A 23,550-nucleotide genomic window follows, 5' to 3' on the forward strand; every position below is an offset into this window, starting at 1 on the left:
TTAGATTTTGTACTACATAACATTAACCCTGGAGACATGTTATATGTGAAAAACTTTACAAGAAAGACAGTGACAAATCCAAAATGGAACAGACCATTCCAGGTTGCACTTACAACACCTACCTTGATAAAGATCATAGGGAGAGACCCATGTGAAAATGCCTCAAATAGCCCAAAGGGAACAAGATCATAAAACGCCCCAGACCACACACAAGAGGTACAGACCCAGAGTGAAATTGACAGGAATAGGGAAACCGACAGCCCAGATCAAAGTGATGCTGAGACATAAATAATAACAGAAGAAATTTATAAACTTAAAAGAAAAAACCCTTTACTCTCTCTCTCTATCTCCCACTTTCACACACTCTCTATGACAAGAAGTATATTACATACATTGAGAAATCCTAATGCAACCGAGAAAAACTCCACACACAATCTTACCCACACTCATACAATATCAGCCATTCTTACACACCCCCACTCACTTGATCTGACACAAATCTTACACACATACATATTCCAGTGCAATGAGGAGGAAAGCTATAATCAAGGGGAGATGACAGTGAACTATGTTTCCTGTACAGAGGAAGAGATCAGGACCAGAAAGAATTCTACCAGGACCATCATAGACTTTAAATGAACTATACTGGACAGATAAAGGACTTTAAACCATGAAATTTCTGGAACACAGATCTTTGTTGGACAGGTCACATAAGATTGTGCACTATAAACATATTAACATCACATTAAGGAAATGCATCCAACAGGGACATAACTCTGGGACAGAAGGAAGATAGACCACATCAGTCAACACATGAAGAGGATACCCATCAATAAGGAGTAACTATATTTATGCCACATAACATATTTAGTACATAGCCATTAAACACACTGATTTAGGGGTCTTGTTATAAATAAGCAAGACCCATAACAAAGAAATATGAAAAATTTGTAAATAAAATTCCTGCAAGACTCAAATAGAAAAAGGACTGGAAAAACCTTTCTGTCTGGTTGACTCCAAAGCAGAACTCATGTATATATATATATATATATATATATATATATATATATATATTTATATATATATATATATATATATATATATATATATATATATATATTAGAGAGGGCCAACAAGGGAAGTTCTAATATTAGGGAGCCAGTAATGGAAAGAACAGGATAACAAGGTAAAAAAAATTAAGAATTGAAGATTTGTTATAGTTAGAGAAGTTAAAGATCATTAAGATATTATTACCAAATAGTTTTAAATCAATATTGTTGCACATTGTTAGTCCAAAAATATGTTCGTTAATTGTATCAATCTCTTGTAACAAAAGCACACCTACCCTGACTCTTTTCCCAGGACAAGTTAGGGAGAGAGATGGGGAATAAATCTTTGGAGAGGGGATTTCTCTGTAGACGGCTTTCTTCAAAGTCCCAGTCCACAATATCTTAAGCTGAGTGAGAGTTATTCAGGGGTTCAAAGGGAAAGCAGTTAATCTCCATAGATATCTAAGCTTCCTCCCAGCTTAGGTCCTCCTGGACTCCATTACTCAAGCCAGTTGGCTCAGGAGCAACTGACTGGAAGAGTTCAGGCTGAGAGCCTGAAATCTGAAAGTTTGGGAAGAGTTAGTCTGCCAGTGAATAGAGCTTTCTGTTTACCCACTTTCCTCACCTGACACCCCTACCTCTTCCTTCCCTGTGTGAACCCAAATAAAGTGTCTACTACTTAGAATCAGGGGGTTGAAGATTTGGGGAGAACCATACCTCTCCCCAAAGAGGAGGGTTAACTCAGGATCCTACAGATCCAAACAACCAATTCAAGAACTCTCTCCTAGGCTGAGGAGTAACCCCAGGGCTTGGTGGGGAAGTGGTAGTTGGTGTATGTGAGGGACCCAGAGGCAGAAGAATCCATCCTGCTTCTCAACAATAGCTGGGATCAAAAGGGAAGGCAGTGTGCCATCTTACTCTAGTTCTTAATATCCACCTCCCAGAACCATTCTCTGTGGAGACATACTCCTTCCCTCAGAGAGATAAGACTGGGTTACTTAAGAGAGGGGAAGATCAATCTCTTCCCCCTCTCCATTCTTTCAACTCTCAACTCTCTCTCTCTCTCTCTCTCTCTCTCTCTCTCTCTCTCTCTCTCTCTCTCTCTCTCTCTCTCTCTCTCTCCATTTCCTCTGTGTGTACGTATCTGTATTCCCTCTCTGGTCATAATTACACACTTTATCTCTGTTCCTAAATTACTTCACATAACTATGATATTTCCATATACAATTTTATTCCACAAACCCTTTTAACCAAACCTATTTCTTTTAAATATAGTCCACCTATAGAGAACCATATTCCAGGAATGTGTATCATTAATAAAACTAAAATGCATGTGTATATGATATATATATATATGTGCTTTTTTATTTTAAGTAAAGTTAATTTGTTTAAAAATTATTTTTTGTTTTTTTTAGTCTGATGAATAGCAATGTTCTTTTTGTCCTTAATAAATAAATAAAATTTCCTGGGTATATAACCTAATGAAATGCAATAAACTTATCTATGAGGATACTTATGAGGTCAAATTTGCCTTCTTGTAATGGTTTTCTCTTCCTTGTTGCCTAAACTTTGTGTTTTTATGTACAGACATAAGGAATAAAAGTTTTTAATACTGGCTCCTTTGTTGGATTTTATATCTTGTGAACTTTACAAAGAATTTTTAAATTTAGAATATTTTTTCCATGGTTACATGATTCATGATTTTCCTCTCTTTCCCTCCTTCAGGAGCTGACAGCAATTTCACTGGATTATATATGTATCATTGTTCAAAACCTATTTCTATGTTATTTATATTTGCAGTAGAGTGATCTTTTAATGTCAAAACCCTAATAATATTTGCATGGAATTACATAATCAATCATATGTTTTTCTTCTGCATTTCTGTTCCCATAATTCTTTCTCTGGATGTGGATAGAATTCTTTCTCATAAGTTCTTCTGGATTGTCCTGGGTCATTGCACTGATGCTAGTTGAAAAGTCTATTACATTCGATTGTGCCACAGTGTTTAAGTCTCTGTGTACAATGTTCTCCTGGTACTGCTCCTTTCATTCTGCATCAATTCCTGGAGATCTTTCTAGTTCACATGGGATTCCTTCAGTTCATTATTCCTTTCAGCACAATAGTATTCCATCACCATCAGATACCACAATTTGTTCAGCCATTCCCCAATCGATGGACACACCTCATTTTCCAGTTTGTTGTCACTACATAGAGCATGGCTATAAATATTTTTGTACAAGTATTTCCCCCTATTATCTCTAGTGTACAAACCTAGCAGTGGTTTGACTGTTTCAAAGGGCAGACTGTCTTTTAAAAGCCTTTGGGCATAATTCCAAATTGCCTTCCAGAATGGTTGGATAAATTCACAACTCCAACAGCTGTGTATTAGTGTCCCAATTTTGCCACATCATTCTAGCATTTATTATTTTCCTTTACTGTCATATTGGCAAATCTGCTAGTTATTATGTAGTACCTCAGAGTTGTTTTGATTTGCATTTCTCTAATTATGAGAGATTTAGAACACTTTTTCATGTGCTTATTGATAGTTTTTATTTCTTCACAAAAACTACCTATTCATTTCCCTTGCCCATTTATCAATTGGAGAATGGATTGATTTTTTTGTACTTAGTTCCTTATATATTTGGGAAATTCAAACTTTCCTATGAACTTCTTAGTCTCAGATGCTAGTTGGCATCTTTGATTGCATCTTCTCTATATTATCTTCCTCAGGAGATATACACAGGCAATTTTCTCCCTCTTATCTCTTATTAATTTGAAAGTTGGTCTTACTAAATTTACAAAATACAAAGCAAATTCATCTTTTGGATGATTGTTTTGCCAGCTTTTTAAAGGACATATAAGAAATGTATGATAACTGAATTTTGAGCTGTGGTCTAGAAAAAAACAAATCCTCTTCTGGAACATCATCTTTTTAACCAGATGTTCACTTGCAAATTTTTTCCTCTTCATCAGTTCTCCCTGACTCCTCCAATCAGTGAGGAAAGCAATCTTTTCTCCTAAAATTTTTTCCTATCTTTAGAAAAAATTAAAATATATCAAATAAAATATATTAAAATTTTAAAACATTGACACCACTAATTTTTATATTTTATTTACTCATTTATTTTATTAATATTTTATTTTCAGCATATTCCTTCCTCTTACCTTCTTAAAGCACCATACCTTAATAACAAAGAATGAAAAAAAGAAAAGGGAAAAGAAAGAGGAAGCAGATTAGCAAAACTGGGTACAAGAGAAAAAGTGTTCTATATTGATCAATTCCCCTGTACTGTACAAAAGTGAGAGAGGTATATTCTTTTGTATCTTTTTTAGGACCATTTTTGGTCATTGGAATCACAATGTTCAATTTCTATCAAAATCTTTTTTTATCCTGATTTATACATTGTGTATACGATTTTACTGGATCTAATTGCTTTACTATACATCATGGCAATATGTCTGCAAATATTTTTCTGTATCCGTTATATTACTTGTGTTTTATTTTAGCAGGCACTATGGACTTAATCTTCTAATCCTTGAAGTGGCAGACTGTGCCCCCCCCCCATTAGATTCCTACTATTTCTATAACTTTGTGTTTTAAGGGTAACACAGAGTACATAGTTAGTATATTTCTAGTATTACATTTTATAATCAGCACCAGTGTATTCCTGCATTACCATTTGTCAATACCATTGTCTTTCCTCCTCTCCCTGTACAAGAACAATTCTTCTCCTTGTTTACCAGTGAAATTCCCTGAGTTCAGAATTGGTCTGCTATCTTATTCAAAACCCCTAGAAACCCCTAGTTTCTTCTGCCATTCCCAATTAATTTCTATGGCATCTTTCCACTTCATAATACTTAAGAAAAATGAAATGAAGGAATCTGCACAGTAAAAGAGGAAGTAAATTATTGGTTTGAGTCAACTAAATCAACAACAATTAAAACTCACAAAACAGTAGGATATAAAACACATCTAAGCTCTCAGCACTTTTCTCAGGCCTGGTGCCAAGTAGCCACATTTCTGAGGCAAGATATGAATGTCAGAGTTAACAGATTTATCAGGGTAGTTGCTGTGGGTCTTCCCTAAAAGGGGCCTTCCTTTGTTGCAATATCAGTGGTAGAATGTTGCTGATGAAATATACTATTTACACTCATCAAACCCAGATAATCTTTCAGGTGAAAAAAATGCCATCAGGCAGACTGTATCTATGGTAGTCCTACCTTCATCTTCTTTGATCAAAGGACCTATATAGCTTGTAGCACTAAGTTTATTCAAATGAATCAATATAAATTATCTGGTATTTCTATCACCTTCAGGTAGTGAGTTTAACAAAGTGGTATTTTAAATCTGATGCTGGAAGTATTATAAAGACAATGGATTTTATTTGATGGGTGACATAGTCAGACTTGAACTTTAGAAAAGTAACTTGTCAGCTGAGTGAAGGAGAGATTGAGGTAGAAGAAACTTGAGGAAGAAAGACCAACCAGATGCCAATAGCAACATTTTAGGCATGACATGATAAGATCCTAAATCAGAGCACTGACTGTGAATGGAGGGAAGGGGGATATTACAGAAATGCTGAATGAAAAATTTTTGACAATAGATTGGTTATGCATGGTGAGAGTGAGGAATTGAGTGATAATTGAAGTTGTGAGATGGGTAACATGGAGCAGGATGTTTCAGCATCATAGGAAAATTCATAAAAGAAAGGAATTTTAGAAGAACTCAATTGAATAAAAGTTGGTTAAGTGCCTACTATATACAGAGAACTGTGCCAAGTCCCAGGTATGCAAAAGTAGACATAAGCAGTCCCTGCCCTCAGGTATTCACAGTTGAATGGGGGAGATAGCATGCAAATAAAATTATACACTTCATATATAAGATAAATGAAAATAAGACACTAGAATTAAGAGGGTTTGGGGAAATTTTCCTTTAAAAAATGAAATTTTATTTGGAATTTAAAGGAAACTAGGGAATTAGGAAGTCAGAGTTATAGAGGGAGAATCTTCCAGGTATGTGTTACAAGGGAATCACTTTAAAAGACTGATATATATTAATTTAAGGTCGCCGAGGAATCAGCTATGTAATTCCTAAATGAAAAACTCAAGTCAGCCGTCAGCCTTTTTTGGAGTTTAATTACAATAGGAGCAAGAAAGGAATTAGAGATATATATATAGAGAGAGAAAGGGGAGAGAAGGGAATAGGGCTTAAATACCCCTTCTGTTTAGGCTGGGCCAAAAGGCCCAAGCCCTTAGATAGCTGGGGCAAAGAAAAGAGATCAGTCCCTTTCACTCACGTGTCCAAAATGGAGAAACAGTCTCAGAGGCCCCCACCTTCAGCTTCCTTCAGAGCAAGCTTCCTCAGAGCCCTGGAACCACACCGACCAAAACCTCAATCCTCCTCCCCGAGTCTCCAGACCCTCCTATCTTTAAGGACACCATCCAAGTTGCCTCCCCTCAGTCCTCACATCTACCAATCACTCTTCATCAATTTCCCTGTCAATGGAGGCTCTCGCTTAACCCAGGACCGCCCAGAGGTTTCTGGCTTTTGCACATGTCTGTTGAAGGTCATATTTTTCAAATGATTAAATCTTTACTCCTTTGTTCCAGCCCTTTCTAAATCCTGTTAACTTGAGTATGGTAGAGATTGGAATAATTAAATTTTGATCTAGGCTGCAGCCCTTACTCAATCCTATTAGGACTGAATAGGGTGGAGTATCTCCATTGTATCAATTCTAAAATCAATCAAGACTCAAAGAAATTCCTGTTCTATGCTCAAGCATAGGTCAAAGTCCTTTCCATTGTTCAGCAAAGGGTTTCTGTCCTAAAGTAATCTTAAGAAGGGAAGAGAAGGAACCTCCCATGCCAATGGAGTTCCCATTCCAATAGACTATCAGTAAGAAATTTTCCAAGTATGAAATATCCCAATGGTGAAATTTTCAACAATTATAAGTCTAAGGAAATTTGAGGTTTACAATCCCCCCTGATGATCATTGGGAGACTAGTCTCCCCATTGATCATTTAACATAATCATTTTGTAGTTCTAAATTCACTTCTAACTAAAGATATACACAATATTCAATTTTCTAAGAGAAATTAGAATAGTGAGAGAGGAAATAGAAAAGAAAAGAAAGCAAAACCAATGTTTGCTAGGCGCATTGACAGAAAGCCAAATTAGGGGCAGTCCCTTTTGGCATAAATGTTACAATAAATGTTCAATCAAAAGTTCAGTCCAATCAATCACATCCAAAGTTCATTCTTGATCTTCTTGATGAAGTGTAGGTTTTTGGCATCTTTCTGCAACAGTTCATTCTCTGGATATAAAAGTTTCAAGCTTCTTTCTTGAAGATCTTTTCTTGAACAAAATCAAAATCTTTGAATTTTTTATAAAAGTAAAATCTTAAACAAAAGTCTTGGATTTTTATAAAAATAAAATCTCAAACAAAAAAAATTCAAAAATTCTTAGATTTTAAATTAAAATACAATCCCCCCTGAAGTAAGTATTTAAAAAAAATATCAAGTTTAGCTCAGAATGCAATGTTCAGTTATGGGGGTGTATGTGTCAATTATCAAAAGAATAGAAAAATAATCATGCTATAAGGGGTTTAGTGATTTCCCCATAGCATGGAATCCATTGTCTACAAAACCCTGTTGCTCCTAAAATTGCTCTCAGCTGTTTCTTAGTGGTAGGAGCACTCAATTTTTGAATGTTCTCAATTCGTTTTGGAGAAATATAACGAGCACCCGCAGTCAAGATGAATCCCAAATATTCTACTTTTTGGAGACACCATTGAACTTTATCCTTAGAGATTTTATGTCCTCTTTTGTGCAATTCCAAAAGAAGGTGTTTGCTATCTTCTTGACATGTTTCTGCATCTGTTGAAGCCAAGAGTAGATCATCTACATATTTGATTAATTTGCTATTTTTAAATGTTATATTGTCTGTGTCTTGGCTCAAAATTTGCTCAAATAAGCTCGGACTTTCGACATAACCCTGTGGCAGCCGACACCAGGTATATTGTGAGCCCTTCCAGGTGAAAGCAAAAATATGCCTGGAGTTTTCATGTATTGGTATGGAAAAGAAAGCTGAACACAAGTCTACTACTGTAAAGTATGTAGCTGTGCTAGGAATAGATGAAATAATAGTATGTATGTTAGAAACTACAGAGTGTCTCTTTATAACGTGATTATTCACTGCCCTTAGATCCTGTACGAATCTATAGATGTGTTTGCCATCGGGTCCTTTTTTTGGTTTTTTAATTGGCAGGATGGGCGTGTTGTATTCAGATTTGCAAGGGATTATTATTACCTGTTCTATTAATGAGTTAATAACTGGTGTAATACCCTCAATTGCCTCCTTTGAGAGGGGATACTGAGGGATAGAAGGAGGTGGGCTAGATTTAGTTTTTATCTGCACAGGAACAGCAGATTTAAGTAAGCCTACATCAGAAGAAGATGTGGCCCAAAGAGACTCTGGTATATCTTTAGGTATTTCAAAAATGGAAGGCTCTTTTGCGTCCTGGTTTTCCGAGAGAAGTACAGGGAGTAATTTTAAAGATTCCTCTGGTACTTCTAATGATAATGAGCCATCTGGGGAGCAGGTTATTGTGGCTCTGAGTTTGCATAGAAGGTCCCTCCCCAGCAAATTTAAAGGGGAGTCAGGCATCAAAAGGAAGGAGTGTTGTACCTCTAGGGGTCCTACAGACACCATTCTAGGAGGAAATCTTTTAACTCTTTGGGTTATTCCTGATACTCCCATTACATTCTCTGAGCCAATAGAATAACATTGTAAATCAGGTGTTCTCTTTAATACAGACCAGGAAGCTCCGGTGTCTAATAGACAATCATAATAGGTGTTACCCACTTTTAAGGTAACATGGGGTTCATTAGTATGGGGAGGGCAGTGGATAGGGACAACGGGTAGTAGGACATCAGGGTCTGGGAAATCAAAGGTTGTATCCTCTGATTCCTGTGCCCCAGCCCCCCCCCGGGCACCATCATTGTGTTTGGGATATTCCTTGGGCACCCCCCTGAAGGGCACCTCTCTGAGGGTCATTAGTACCTCGAGTAATTTTTGGACGAGCGCCATTTCTCATATATTGTTGAGTATTATCATTAAAATTTTCTTCAATTTGAGCATTGTCATTAAATTCCCAATTCCTATTTCTATAATTCTGGTTTCTAAAGCTCTTATTTCTATATTCATTATAGTTATTTCCATAGTCATTATTATAATTTCTAGAATTTTGGTTTCTATAACCATTATCATAATTTCTATAGTTATTATTTCTAAAACCATTATTAAACTGTGTATTCCTTCCAAACATCTTAAGAAAGGTTCTACATTCCATCATTTTGTGGCCCTTCTTCTCACAGAAGTGGCAAGTAATGGATTGATAATTGGATTTCTGGAGAGGGGCAATTGTCGTTGGTTCATTATCATGCCCACTTTCTAATTTAGTTATCCTATCTATTACACATCTCATTTTTTTCTTCATTTCCTCCATGTCATCATTATTCTCTTTCTCCTTTTCTTCGTTTCCCTTAAAAACATATATAGCTGTTTTTCGCAATTCTTCAAGGTCCATATCTGACCATCTTGGGCATTGTGTTTTAAAATAATTTTTAATTACTTTGCAAGAATTATTTACAAAGATTCTTCTAACTTGTCTTAAACTATTCTCTTTATTTAAGTCCCAATCTAAGTATCTGTCCCCAAACTCGATAATTCTGTCCATAAATCTGGAGGGTGTTTCGTTTTCCTTTTGCTTAATTTTTTCCAGTTCCATCCACTTATCTGTACTGTCCGCACATTCCTTCATGGCCGTGAGGATGGCCTCTCTACAACGGTATAGTTGTAGATAGTCCTCAGGATTATTATAGTCCCATTCGGGATCCTGAGATGGCCAATGTGCTGCATTACGCCCCCGGGTTTTGTTGACATGAGCAATTATTTTATTTTTTTCACGTTCACTTAAAAAAGCCTGTAGTAAGCTCTCAACGTCCTTGTAAGACGGATTATATTGAAAAAATATGTCTCCCATCTTTTTTGTTACTAGAAAAGGATCTTGTTCATATGTGGGGATATTTCGTGTAAATTCATTTATTTCTTGGGGAGTAAACGGTATCCTATGTCTTAAAGTCACCACATCCCCATTTCGTCCTATTTCAGGTACTTCTCTTAGAGGAAACAGGCCTCTAGTTGAATTTTGCACCTGTGGGTCAGTTTGACAAGGACAGGTTTCTCTAGGAGGACAAGACCTCCCTTGCATTGGAATTTGGTTTTCTGTAGGAGAAGGAACATGAGAAGCTGGGATTGCAGGGGAAGGGTTTTGGGGATTAAATTCAGACAAGATTTGCACTGCACGAGAGAAGCAGTCTGTTAACTGGGCTATAGGGAAGGTGTTTTCCATCTCTATTTCAGGGAAGGAAATTTCCTCATTCAAAGGTTCAGAAACAGGTCTGTTTCTGGTAGAGTGGTTTTTTGCCAATTGATCCTGTAAGAAACTTTTTAGATCTTCTAATTGGGCTTGCATTTTATCCTCAATTTTTCCTATTTTATCTTCCATATCTCCCATTTTATCCTCAATATTTCCTATTTTATTCTCAATATTTCCTATTTTATCCTCAAGTTTTTCTATTTTATTCTCAATATTTCCTATTTTATCCTCAATTTTTTCTATTGTATCCTCAATTTTTTCTATTGTATCCTCAATTTTTTCTATTTTATCCTCAATATTTTCTATTTTATCCTCAATATTTTCTATTTTATCCTCATTTTTTCTATTTTATCCTCAACATTTTCTATTTTATCCTCAATATTTTCTATTTTATCCTCATTTTGTTTTATTTTATCCTCATTTTGTTTTATTTTATCCTCATTTTGTTTTATTTTATCCTCAATATTTTTTATTTTTTCATCTCTAAATATAGTATTGAGGAGTACAAAAATGACAGTACCTATTAATATAAAAATTTGGAGGTATCCTTCATTCCTCAATGCCCCTACTTCTTCAGCTGCCATATAATTGTCAAAGAATGTAGTACCCATTTATATATATATATTTTGTAATTTCACAAAACACGTGGGGAGCAGGGCAAAGCAACAAACTTTCCACAGGGTTTTTTTTTTTTAATCCAGGAAGTTGTTCCTTAAGGGAAAGGATATTTAGAAACAGTTCTTCCAGCCAGGACTTTAGAGTCCTGTTGCTGAGATTTAAAAACAGCTGTTTTCTGTCTATCAGAGTCACACAGCTGTGAAGTATCTGAGGTCCGATTTGAACCCAGGACCTTCTGCCTCTAGGGCTGGCTCTCAATCCGCTGAGCTACCCAGCTGTCCCTTAAGATTAAAGGGAAGAAAAAGAAAAAACTGCTGATTCCAATTTAACTTAAGGAGAAAAGAGAAAAAGTTTTTTATACTCACGTGTTCTAGCAGCTGTGTCTTTAAGCCAAGTTTTTTTTTTTTTTTTTAAAAAAGGACTAAGTGGTGAAACAGTATAGTAAAAAGGCAAGGAAAAAGTTTTATTGAGAGGATTCTTTAGACTCCCGTGTGGTCAGCCACAATGTTACAAGGGAATCACTTTAAAAGACTGATATATATTAATTTAAGGTCGCCAAGGAATCAGCTATGTAATTCCTAAATGAAAAACTCAAGTCAGCCGTCAGCCTTTTTTGGAGTTTAATTACAATAGGAGCAAGAAAGGAATTAGAGATATATATATAGAGAGAGAAAGGGGAGAGAAGGGAATAGGGCTTAAATACCCCTTCTGTTTAGGCTGGGCCAAAAGGCCCAAGCCCTTAGATAGCTGGGGCAAAGAAAAGAGATCAGTCCCTTTCACTCACGTGTCCAAAATGGAGAAACAGTCTCAGAGGCCCCCACCTTCAGCTTCCTTCAGAGCAAGCTTCCTCAGAGCCCTGGAACCACACCGACCAAAACCTCAATCCTCCTCCCCGAGTCTCCAGACCCTCCTATCTTTAAGGACACCATCCAAGTTGCCTCCCCTCAGTCCTCACATCTACCAATCACTCTTCATCAATTTCCCTGTCAATGGAGGCTCTCGCTTAACCCAGGACCGCCCAGAGGTTTCTGGCTTTTGCACATGTCTGTTGAAGGTCATATTTTTCAAATGATTAAATCTTTACTCCTTTGTTCCAGCCCTTTCTAAATCCTGTTAACTTGAGTATGGTAGAGATTGGAATAATTAAATTTTGATCTAGGCTGCAGCCCTTACTCAATCCTATTAGGACTGAATAGGGTGGAGTATCTCCATTGTATCAATTCTAAAATCAATCAAGACTCAAAGAAATTCCTGTTCTATGCTCAAGCATAGGTCAAAGTCCTTTCCATTGTTCAGCAAAGGGTTTCTGTCCTAAAGTAATCTTAAGAAGGGAAGAGAAGGAACCTCCCATGCCAATGGAGTTCCCATTCCAATAGACTATCAGTAAGAAATTTTCCAAGTATGAAATATCCCAATGGTGAAATTTTCAACAATTATAAGTCTAAGGAAATTTGAGGTTTACATATGAGGATGTGCAGAGAAAATGCATGTAGCTAAGAGATGGAACTGCCAGGAGCCCAATGTTGCTGGGTGAAAGAGATCATAGTAGGGTGTAAGAAGACTGGAAAGGCAGAAGATGTTAGGTTATGATAGACTTTGAATGTCAAACAGAATTTTGTATTTGATCCTGAAGTTGACAGATTTCTCAGGAGTTTTTTGAGTTTGGGGGGTGGGGTGGTGACATTGCTCTTTAGGAAAATCACTTTGGTGGATTGGAGTAGTAAGAGACTTGCAATGAGATTCACCAAAAGACTATTAGTCTAGGATAACTTCTAAGTTGCAAACTTGAGAGATTGGGGCATTAATAGGAAAGATAGAATGGAAGGAAATGTTTAGGGAGACAGGCAATGAATTTGCTTATGAACATGTTTAGCTTATGATACCTACTGGACATCCAGTATGAGATATGAGAGGCAATTGGAGATGTGAGATTGGAAGTCATCAGAGAAGAGGGGACAGAGTAGGTAGAGTTGTGAACCATCTGCATTGAAATTAAATCCATGGGGACTTCTAGGTAATCATGGCTGCAATCTAGACACCACACGTTTCCTCTCCCCGGCACCGAACGAAACAGACTACATCAAAGGAGCATAAAAATCACCTTTGAAGGTACTTGAGGTTTGAACATTTCCACACTATAATAAGAAGGAGGTAAAGCTTGCACAGAAAAGTGAACTGAGCCACCCTTCCCCCACCCAACCTCCCCCACCAAACCAGAGTGAGCTACCTGAGCGCTCACCGGGACAGCGAGTGAGTGGGGAACGTCTCTGTCTGGGGGGGGGGGGGCACTCCAGGGTCCTTGGGATCTGGGGACTGCCAGGAAAAAACGTCTCAGGGCGGTTTCACTGGAGAACCTGGAGCTGAGCAAGGGGGTCAGCGGAGCTGTACTTGGGTTGGCTGCGCTGAACATCTCCACAGAGCTAAACACCAGGGGAGGACCACACGCTGATTATCTGGGCGGAGCTGAACACCTGGGCAGTGTGGCTGTGATCAGGGACCCAGCACTCTAAGAAACCTTGGAGGCTGGGAAGAACTAGTCTGAAGCAACCTAAATTCACAGAAAACCCACCCATATAACCCAGACCCCAGACCAAAAAGGAAAGGGGAATAAAACCACCAAAGGGATGGCTCACATGGCCCAAAATCAAGCCTCCAGGAAGAAAGGGAAAAAAGTGACTATTGAAAACTTTTATGGTGGAAGTACTCAAGGAAAAGAGGAGAATAAAGAGGAAACCCCAAAAAAATCAGAACATGCCTCCCAAAATGGAAACTATCAACAAGCTCTGGAAGATCTCAAACTGGAACTTATCCAAAAGATGGAAACCTGGAAAGAAAAATGGGAGAAAGAGATCAGCAGTCTGACAGATAACACTGCTCAATTGGAAAAAGAGCTTGAAGCATCCAATAGAAGGGCAGACAAAGCTGAAAAGCAAACCCAGTCCCTAACGACCATAATCAAGCAACTCAAAGAAAGTGAGATGATAAAACAGCAAAGAATCAATAAAGCAAACCCCAAAAATTAATGAATTAGAAGAAAACATAAAATATCTCACTGAGAAGGTCACCGATCCCAAAAACAGAGGGAGAAGAGACAACCTCCGAATTATCGGTCTCCCAGAAAAACCAGAGATAAACAATAAACTCGATATTATTCTACAGGAGATTATAAAAGAAAATTTCCCCCATGTTCTGGAGCAAGGGGGCAAAATAGAAATAGAAAGGATTCATAGAACACCCTCTATACTAAATCCCCAAAAGACAACCCCTAGGAATGTAATTGCCAAATTCAAGAGCTTCCAAGAAAAGGAGAAAATCCTACAAGAAGCCAAGAAGAGGAGGTTCAGATATAAGGGGGCTCCCATAAGGATCACACACGACTTAGTGGCTAACACACTAAGAGACCGCAAAGCATGGAACACGATATTTAGAAAGGCAAGAGAGCTGGGTCTCCAACCAAGAATCAACTACCCAGCAAAACTGACTATATACTTCCAGGGGAAAGTATGGGCATTCAACAAAATAGAAGATTTCCAAGCATTTGCTAAGAAAAGACCAGAACTTAGTGGAAAATTTGATATCCAAGCACAGAAAGCAAGAGAAACATGAAAAGGTAAATATGAAAGAAAGGGAAAAGGAGATAAATCTTATCTTTTTCTTTAAGTCAAACTCTCTTCTATAAGGACTACATTTACATCAAATTATATATATTAATATGTGGGGGAAATGTTTTGTGTAACTCTCATACATTGTAGCATCATAAGACTAGGTAGAAGAAACATGCATAGGGAAAGATTGGGGCATTAAGAAGATTTGGGGAAAGTGGGGGCAAAGAAAGGAAAAGGGAGGGGGGAACCATCGATAATACTAAGATTTACTTCAAGAAATAGGGGGAGACTTAATAGAATAATCTTTCCCATATAAAGATACACATGGGAAGGGGAGGGGAAGAACTCTCATATGAGAAGGAGAGGAAGAGAGCGTGAAGTGGAATTACTTAAACCTTACTCTCAGTGAAAGCAAATCTGAGAGGGAAGAACATCTAGATCCAGTGGGATCCTGAGTTCTATCTTATCCATTAGGGCAAGAAAGAAAGGAAAATTAAGGAGGGGGAGGGGGGAGGGAGTATAAAAAGGGAGGGAAGGAGAGGGGGGTTGGGAAGGGAGCATAAAAAGGGAGGGGCTAGAAAGGGAAGCATCTAAAGGGAGGGGACTAGGAGGACTGACCTAAAGTAAATCACTAGTTCAAAAGGAAATAGCTAAAGAAGAAAGGTCAGAACTAGGGGAAGATATCAAAATGCCAGCGAATCCAAAAATGACAATCATAACTTTGAATGTGAATGGGATGAACTCACTCATAAAACGTAGACAAATAGCAGAGTGGATTAGAACCCAAAACCCTACCATATGTTGTCTTCAAGAAACACATATGAGACGGGTTGACACTCACAAGGTTAGAATTAAAGGTTGGAGTAAGACCTTTTGGGCCTCAACTGATAGAAAGAAGGCAGAATCATGATATCTGACAAAGCCAAAGCAAAAATAGACCTGATCAAAAGGGAAAGGGAAGGTAAATATATTCTGCTAAAAGGGAGTATAGACAATGAGGAAATATCACTAATCAACATGTATACACCAAAGGGTATAGCATCCAAATTTTTAATGGAAAAACTAGGAGAATTGAAGGAGGAAATAGACACTAAAACCATATTAGTGGGAGACTTGAACCAACCACTATCAAATTTAGATAAATCAAACCAAAAAATAAACAAGAAAGAGGTGAAAGAGGTGAATGAAATCTTAGAAAAATTAGAGTTAATAGACAATATGGAGAAAAATAAATAAGGATGAAAAGGAATACACCTTCTTTTCAGCACCACATGGCAGATTCACAAAAATAGATCATACACTAGGTCATAGAAACATGGCACTCAAATGCAGAAAAGCAGAAATAATAAATGCAGCCTTTTCAGATCACAAGGCAATAAAAATATTAATCGGAAAGGGTACATGGAGAGCCAAATCAAAAATTAATTGGAAATTAAATAATATGATTCTCCAAAATCAGATAGTTAGAGAAGAAATCATAGAAACAATTAATAATTTCATTGAAGAAAATGACAATGGCGAAACATCCTTTCAAACCTTATGGGATGCAGCCAAGGCAGTACTTAGAGGAAAATTCATATCCCTGAGTGCAAATATTAACAAATTAGGGAGGACAGAGATCAAGGAATTGGAAATGCAAATCAAAAAACTTGAGAACGAACAAATTAAAAAACCCCAGAAGAAAACCATACTAGAGATCCTAAAAATTAAGGGAGAAATTAATAAAATCGAAAGTGACAGAACTATTGAGCTAATAAACAAGACTAGAAGCTGGTACTTTGAAAAAACAGATAAAATAGACAAGGTACTGGTTAATCTAATTAAAAAAAGGAAAGAAGAAAGGCAAATTAACAGCATCAAGGATGAAAAGGGGGATCTCACCTCCAATGAAGAGGAAATTAAGGCAATCATTAAAAACTACTTTGCCCAACTATATGGCAATAAATATACCAACCTAGGTGATATGGATGAATATTTACAAAAATATAAATTGCCTAGACTAACAGAAGAAGAAATAGTATTCTTAAATAATCCCATATCAGAAAAAGAAATCCAACAGGCCATCAAAGAACTTCCTAAGAAAAAATCCCCAGGGCCTGAAGGATTCACTAGTGAATTCTATCAAACATTCAAAGAACAGCTAAATCCAATACTATACAAACTATTTGACATAATAAGCAAAGAGGGAGTTCTACCAAACTCCTTTTATGACACAAACATGGTACTAATTCCAAAGCCATGCAGGCCAAAAACAGAGAAAGAAAATTATAGACCAATCTCCCTAATGAATATAGATGCAAAAATCTTAAATAGGATACTAGCAAAAAGACTCCAGCAAGTGATCAGAAGGGTCATCCACCATGATCAAGTAGGATTTATACCAGGGATGCAGGGCTGGTTCAACATTAGGAAAACTATACACATAATTGACCACATCAACAAGCAAACCAACAAGAACTACATGATTATCTCAATAGATGCAGAAAAAGCCTTTGATAAAATACAACACCCATTCCTACTAAAAACACTAGAAAGCATAGGAGTAGAAGGGTTGTTCCTAAAAATAATAAACCATATATATCTAAAACCATCAACTAATATCATCTGCAATGGGGATAAACTAAATCCATTCCCATTAAGATCAGGAATGAAACAAGGATGCCCATTATCACCTCTATTATTTGACATTGTATTAGAAACACTAACAGTAGCAATTAGAGAAGAAAAAGCAATTGAGGGCATTAAAATAGGCAAGGAGGAGACCAAATTATCGCTGTTTGCAGATGACATGATGGTCTACTTAAAGAATCCTAGAAATTCAACCAAAAAGCTAATCGAAATAATCAACAACTTTAGCAAAGTTGCAGGATACAAAATAAACCCACATAAGTCATCAGCATTTCTATATAATTCCAACACAGCTCAGCAGCAAGAACTAGAAAGAGAAATCCCATTCAAAATTACCCTAGACAAAATAAAATACTTAGGAATCTATCTCCCGAGACTAACACAGGATCTATATGAACACAACTACAAAACACTTCCCACACAACTAAAACTAGACTTGAACAACTGGAAGAACATTAACTGCTCATGGGTAGGATGAGCCAATATAATAAAAATGACCATCCTACCCAAACTCATCTATCTATTTAGTGCCATACCCATGGAACTTCCAAAAATTTTTTTTACTGATTTAGAAAAAACTATAACTAAGTTCATTTGGAAGAACAAAAGATCAAGGATATCCAGGGAAATAATGAAAAAAAAATACAAAGGAAGGGGGTCTTGCAGTCCCAGATCTCAGACTATATTATAAATCAGCTGTCATCAAAACAATTTGGTACTGGCTAAGAGACAGAAAGGAGGATCAGTGGAATAGAGTGGGGGCAAGCAACCTCAGCAAGACAGTATATGACAACCCCAAAGATCCCAGCTTTTGGCACAAAAATCCACTATTTCATAAAAACTGCGGGGAAAATTGGAGGACAGTGTGGGAAAGATTAGGTTTAGATCAACACCTCACACCCTACACCAAGATAAATTCAAAATGGGTGAATGACTTGAACATTAAGAAGGAAAGTATAAGAAAATTAGGCGAACACAGAATAGTATACATGTCAGACCTTTGGGAAGGGATAGACTTCAAAACCAAGCAAGAATTAAAAAGAGTTACAAAATGCAAAATAAATAATCTGGATTACATCAAATTAAAAAGTTTTTGTACAAACAAAACCAATGTAACCTAAATCAGAAGGGTAGCAACAAATTGGGAAACAATCTTCATAAAAACCTCTGACAAAGGTTTAATTACTCAAATTTATAAAGAACTAAATCAATTGTACAAAAAATCAAGCCATTTTCCAATTGACAAATGGGCAAGGGACATGAACAGACAGTTCGCAGCCAAAGAAATAAAAACTATTAATAAGCACATGAAAAAGTGCTCTACATCTCTTATAATCAGAGAGATGCAAATCAAAACAACTCTGAGGTATCACCTCACACCTAGCAGATTGGCTAACATGACAGCTATGGAAAGTAATGAATGCTGGAGGGGATGTGGCAAAGTGGGGACACTAATTCATTGCTGGTGGAGTTGTGAATTGATCCAACCATTCTGGAGGGCAATTTGGAACTATGCCCAAAGGGTGATGAAAGAGTGTCTGCCCTTTGATCCAGCTAGAGCACTGCTGGGTTTGTACCCCAAAGAGATAATAAGGAAAAAGACTTGTACAAGAATATTCATAGCTGCGCTCTTTGTGGTGGCCAAAAATTGGAAAACGAGGGGATGCCCGTCAATTGGGGAATGGCTGAACAAATTGTGGTATATGTTGGTGATGGAATACTATTGTGCTAAAAGGAATAATAAAGTAGAGGAATTCCATGGAGACTGGAACAGCCTCCAGGAAGTGATGCAGAGCGAAAGGAGAAGAACCAAAAAAACATTGTACACAGAGACTGATACATTGTGGTACAATCGAAGGTGATGGACTTCTCCATTAGGGTCAATGCAATGTCCCTGAACAATCTGCAGGGATCTAAAAAATACTATCCACATGCAGAGGATAAACTGTGCGAGTAAAAACACCGATGAAAAGCAACTGCTTGACTACAGGGTTGGAGGCGATATGACTGAGGAGAGACTCTAAATGAACACTATAATGCAAATTCCAACAACAGGGAAATGGGTTCGAGTCAAGAACACATGTAATAACCAGTGTAATCGTGTGTTGGCTATGGGAGCAGGAAAGGTGGTGGGAGGGGGAGGGGAGGGTAGGAAAAGAAAGTTATCTTTGTTTCCAGTGAATAATGTATGGAAATGACCAAATAAAATAATGTTTAAAATTTAATAAAAAAAAAGAAATTAAATCCATGGCAACTGATAAAGTCACCAAGTGGGGAAACATAGAAGGAGAAGCTTCAGAGGAAAATCTGAAGAACACCGCAAATTAAAAGACATGATTTGGACAAAGATCCAGCAAAGGAGATTGAGAAGGAATGGTCTGATAGAGATGTAGAACCAGGACAGCATGGTCTTAAAAAATTTTAGAGAGAAGAGAGAATCAAGAAGAGGGTGACCAATATTGTCAAAGACTTCAGAGAGGTCAGAAAGAATAAGGGTTTGGAAATAAGAAATCACTGGTAATTTTAGAAAGAGTACTTTTTAGATGACCTTTTCCAGTAGCTTAACTACAAAGAACAGTGAGATATAGAAGATAATTAACAGTTATAGAGAGAGATCAATTGAGCATTTTTTAGGACATAGAAGACATGTAAATGTTTGTAGATACTAGGGAAGGAACCAGGATATAGCAAGAAATTTAAAATTTAAAAATAAATGATAGTAAGAATGACAGAGAGAACAAAAGGATCACTTGAGTAGATAAAGAGATTGACCTTGGAAAAGAAAAGACCATCTCATCATATAATGTGTGATAAAGGAAAAAAGTAGCAGAAGCCATATGAGTGATAGAATGAGAAGAGAGAAGAAAAGGGAACACGTGTCTAATGACCTCACTCTTTTTTTTAGTAAAATATGAAGCAAGGTTCTCAATTGATAGGGTAGGGATAGGGGGAGCCATGGCAAGTTTGAGAGGGTATAAAAGCTTGGGAGATCTGCTATGGAGAGTGGGATAGTGGATTAATAGGGCAGGGATAGAAGGATTTCCAAGCAGCAGTGAGAGCCCAGTTGAAGTTGTCTAGCATAAATATGTAGGGAAATATAATGTATTCAGTCTTCAACATGTTGAGTGAGAGATGCCTACAAAGTAGTTCATTCAAAATGTTGAAGATGCATTGGTGATATGAGGTTGGAACTCAGGAAGGGGGTTAAATTGGGATAAAAGTATCATCTGCTTAGAGATGATAATTAAACTTATGGCATATGATAAAAGCAACATGGAAAATAGAATTGAAAAGTAGTCAAGATCAGGAGATGGGGGAAATAAAACAAAATTAAAATGAAAGATTTGTTAATTATGAAACAGCAGTCATCTCACACATATACAGACATATACATACACATATATCTATTCAATCATAAGAAAATAGGAAAGTAATAAGAATCACATATATATTTATTAATGTTCATGTTACATATATATACACATATATGCAATGTGTCTAGTTTGTAAAACAGGTACTTATATTATATAAGTGTACACATACATGTACACATACAATTATCACATATGCAGATGTATCTATTACATATGTATGCACACATGCACACACAAACTAAAAATCCATGAATATGAAACTAAATTTCTACTATGTAGAGGTTACTTAAAATATATTATAAATTCCACATTAACTTTAGAAGCTATCTCTCTAGTCAGTGATTATTTCTAATCTTCCTTCTTTTTCTTTTTGGAATCTATATCTTTCTGAACTTAACTTAAGATACTACCCTATGCCATCCAATGAAAAATCAAAGCAAAGCAATGTTTATTATAGACATACTCAAATTATGATAATGACCTTTTCTAAAGATGTACTTCTTGGGGCCACATGGGTAGCTCAGTGGATTGGAAGCCAGGCCTAGAGATAGGAGGTCCTGGGTTCAAATCTGATCTCAGACACTTCCTATCTTTGTGGCCCTGGGCAGGTCACTTAGCCCCAACTGCCTACCACTCTTCTGCATTGGAACCAATATACAGTATTGATTCTAAGAAGGAAGGTAAGGGTTTGTTCTCCATCATAAAACCATCACCTTTCTATTAGGATGTAGGCACTGTGTATTAATATTGTTGTTCTAGAAAATCATTGATAATAATTATAGAGTTTTTCCAAGGTTATTTTGTTGTTTCATATTGTTGTGGTTGTATAAATCTGTTCTGGCTATATTCACTTCACTATATATTAGTTTATATGTTTCAGGTTTCACTGAACCCAACCCTTTTATTATTTATTAAAACTACTCCAGTCCACAAACAACTCTGAGGTTGTCTCATATCCATAAGATTTCAAAAGGTGGAAAAAAAGAAAAGTAACAGTTCTTGGAAGAGCTTAAGGAAAACAGGCCTTATTGATGCGCTTCTCTTTAAGCTGTGATTTAGTCCAATCATCCTAGAAATCAACCCAGATACAAACCTTTTTCTTCTTCTTTAAAAATATTTATTTATTTAAAATATTTTTCCATGTTTCCATGATTCATTTTCCTCCCCCTCCCAAAACCAACAAGCCATTCCACTGGGTTGAACAAAGGTTGTCCCTTGATGTCTGTTTCCATATTATTCATTTTTGTTATTTTTAAAGTGATTTTTTAAGGGCCTAAACCCCAAATTATATCCACATATATACATGTGATGTGATGTAAGTGATGTTATATGATTTGCTTTTGCATTTTACTTCTAATTCTTTCAATGTGGATAGCATTTTTTTTAACACAAGTCCTTCAAGAGTACCCTGGCTTGTTGAATTGCTAGTAATAGCAAAGTCCATTGCATTGGATTGGATTGTGCCACAATGTTTTACTTTCTATGTACAATGTTCTTCTGAATCTGCTCATTTCACTCTGCATCAGGTCATTGAGGTTCTCCCAGTTCATATAGAAAGTCTTCAGAGTATCAATCCTTACAGCACAATAGTATTCCCCAATCGAGGGACAACCCTTTATTTTCCAATGTTTTGCCATCACAAAGAGCTCAGCTATGAATATTTTTGTACAAGTATTTTTCCTTATTATCTCTTTTGAGTACAAACCAAGCAGTGGTATTTCTGGATCAAAGGGTATGAATTCTTTCAGAGCCCTTTGTACATAATTCCAAATTGCATTCCAGAATGACTGGATTACTTCACAATTCCACCAGCAATGCATTAGTGTCCCAATTTTGCTACAACCCCTCCAACATTTATTATTTTCCTTTACTGTCATATTGGCTAATCCACTAGGTGTAAGGTTGAACCTCAGCATTGTTTTGATTTGCATTTCTCTAATTATGAGAGATTAAGAATACTTTTTCATGTGCTTATTGATAGTTTTGATTCCTTTATCTGAAAACTGTTTATTCATGTCCCTTTACCATTTGTCAATCCGGGAATGACTTGATTTTTTTCTGTACAATTGATTTACTTCCTTATAAATTTGAGAAATGTGACTTTTGTCAGAGATTTTTCTTATAAAATTTTTTCCCAATTTGTTGCTTCCCTTCGAATTTTGGTCACATTGGTTTTGTTTGTACAGAAACTTTTTAGTTTAATATAATCAAAATTATTCATTTTATATTTTGTAGTGTTCTCTATTTCCTGCTTGTTCTTAAATTCCTTCCTTTCCCATAGATCTGATAGATATACTATTCTATGGTCACCTAATTTGTTTATTATTTCACTCTTTATATTTAAGTCATTTACCCACTCTGAGTTAATCTTAGTATGGGGTGTAAGATGCTGATCAAAGCTTGGTTCCTCACATACTGTTTTCCAATTCTCCTAGCAGTTTTTGCCAAATAATGGGTTCTTGTCCCCAAAGCTAGGATCTTTGGGTATATCAAACACTATCTTGCTACTTTTATTTACTCCAAGTCTATTCCACTGATCCACCCTTCTATCTCTCAGTGAGTATCATATAGTTGCAAAGATGACTGCTTTATAGTATAGCTTGAGATCTGGTAAAGCTAGGTTTCCATCCTTCACATTTTTTTTCCATGATTTCTCTTGATATTCTTGATCTTTTATCCTTCCAGTTCAACTTTGTAATATTTTTTTCTAATTCTATAAAAAAAAGTGTTTTGGAAGTTTGATAGGTATAGCACTGGATAAGTAAATTAATTTAGGTAGGATTATCATTTTTTAATATTGTCTTATTCTACCCATGAGAAATTGATATTTTTCCAA

At 36.5% G+C, this 23,550-nt stretch overlaps 1 protein-coding gene across 11 annotated transcripts in view; it reads right to left on the minus strand.

The window, feature by feature from the left end:
* Positions 1-23,550, minus strand: part of MDGA2 (MAM domain containing glycosylphosphatidylinositol anchor 2) — an 811,975-nt gene that overhangs the window by 350,361 nt on the left and 438,064 nt on the right. The gene's annotated exons all lie outside the window — the stretch shown is intronic.

Source organism: Monodelphis domestica, chromosome 1, assembly GCF_027887165.1.
Source record: "Monodelphis domestica isolate mMonDom1 chromosome 1, mMonDom1.pri, whole genome shotgun sequence".
NCBI lineage: Eukaryota > Metazoa > Chordata > Mammalia > Didelphimorphia > Didelphidae > Monodelphis > Monodelphis domestica.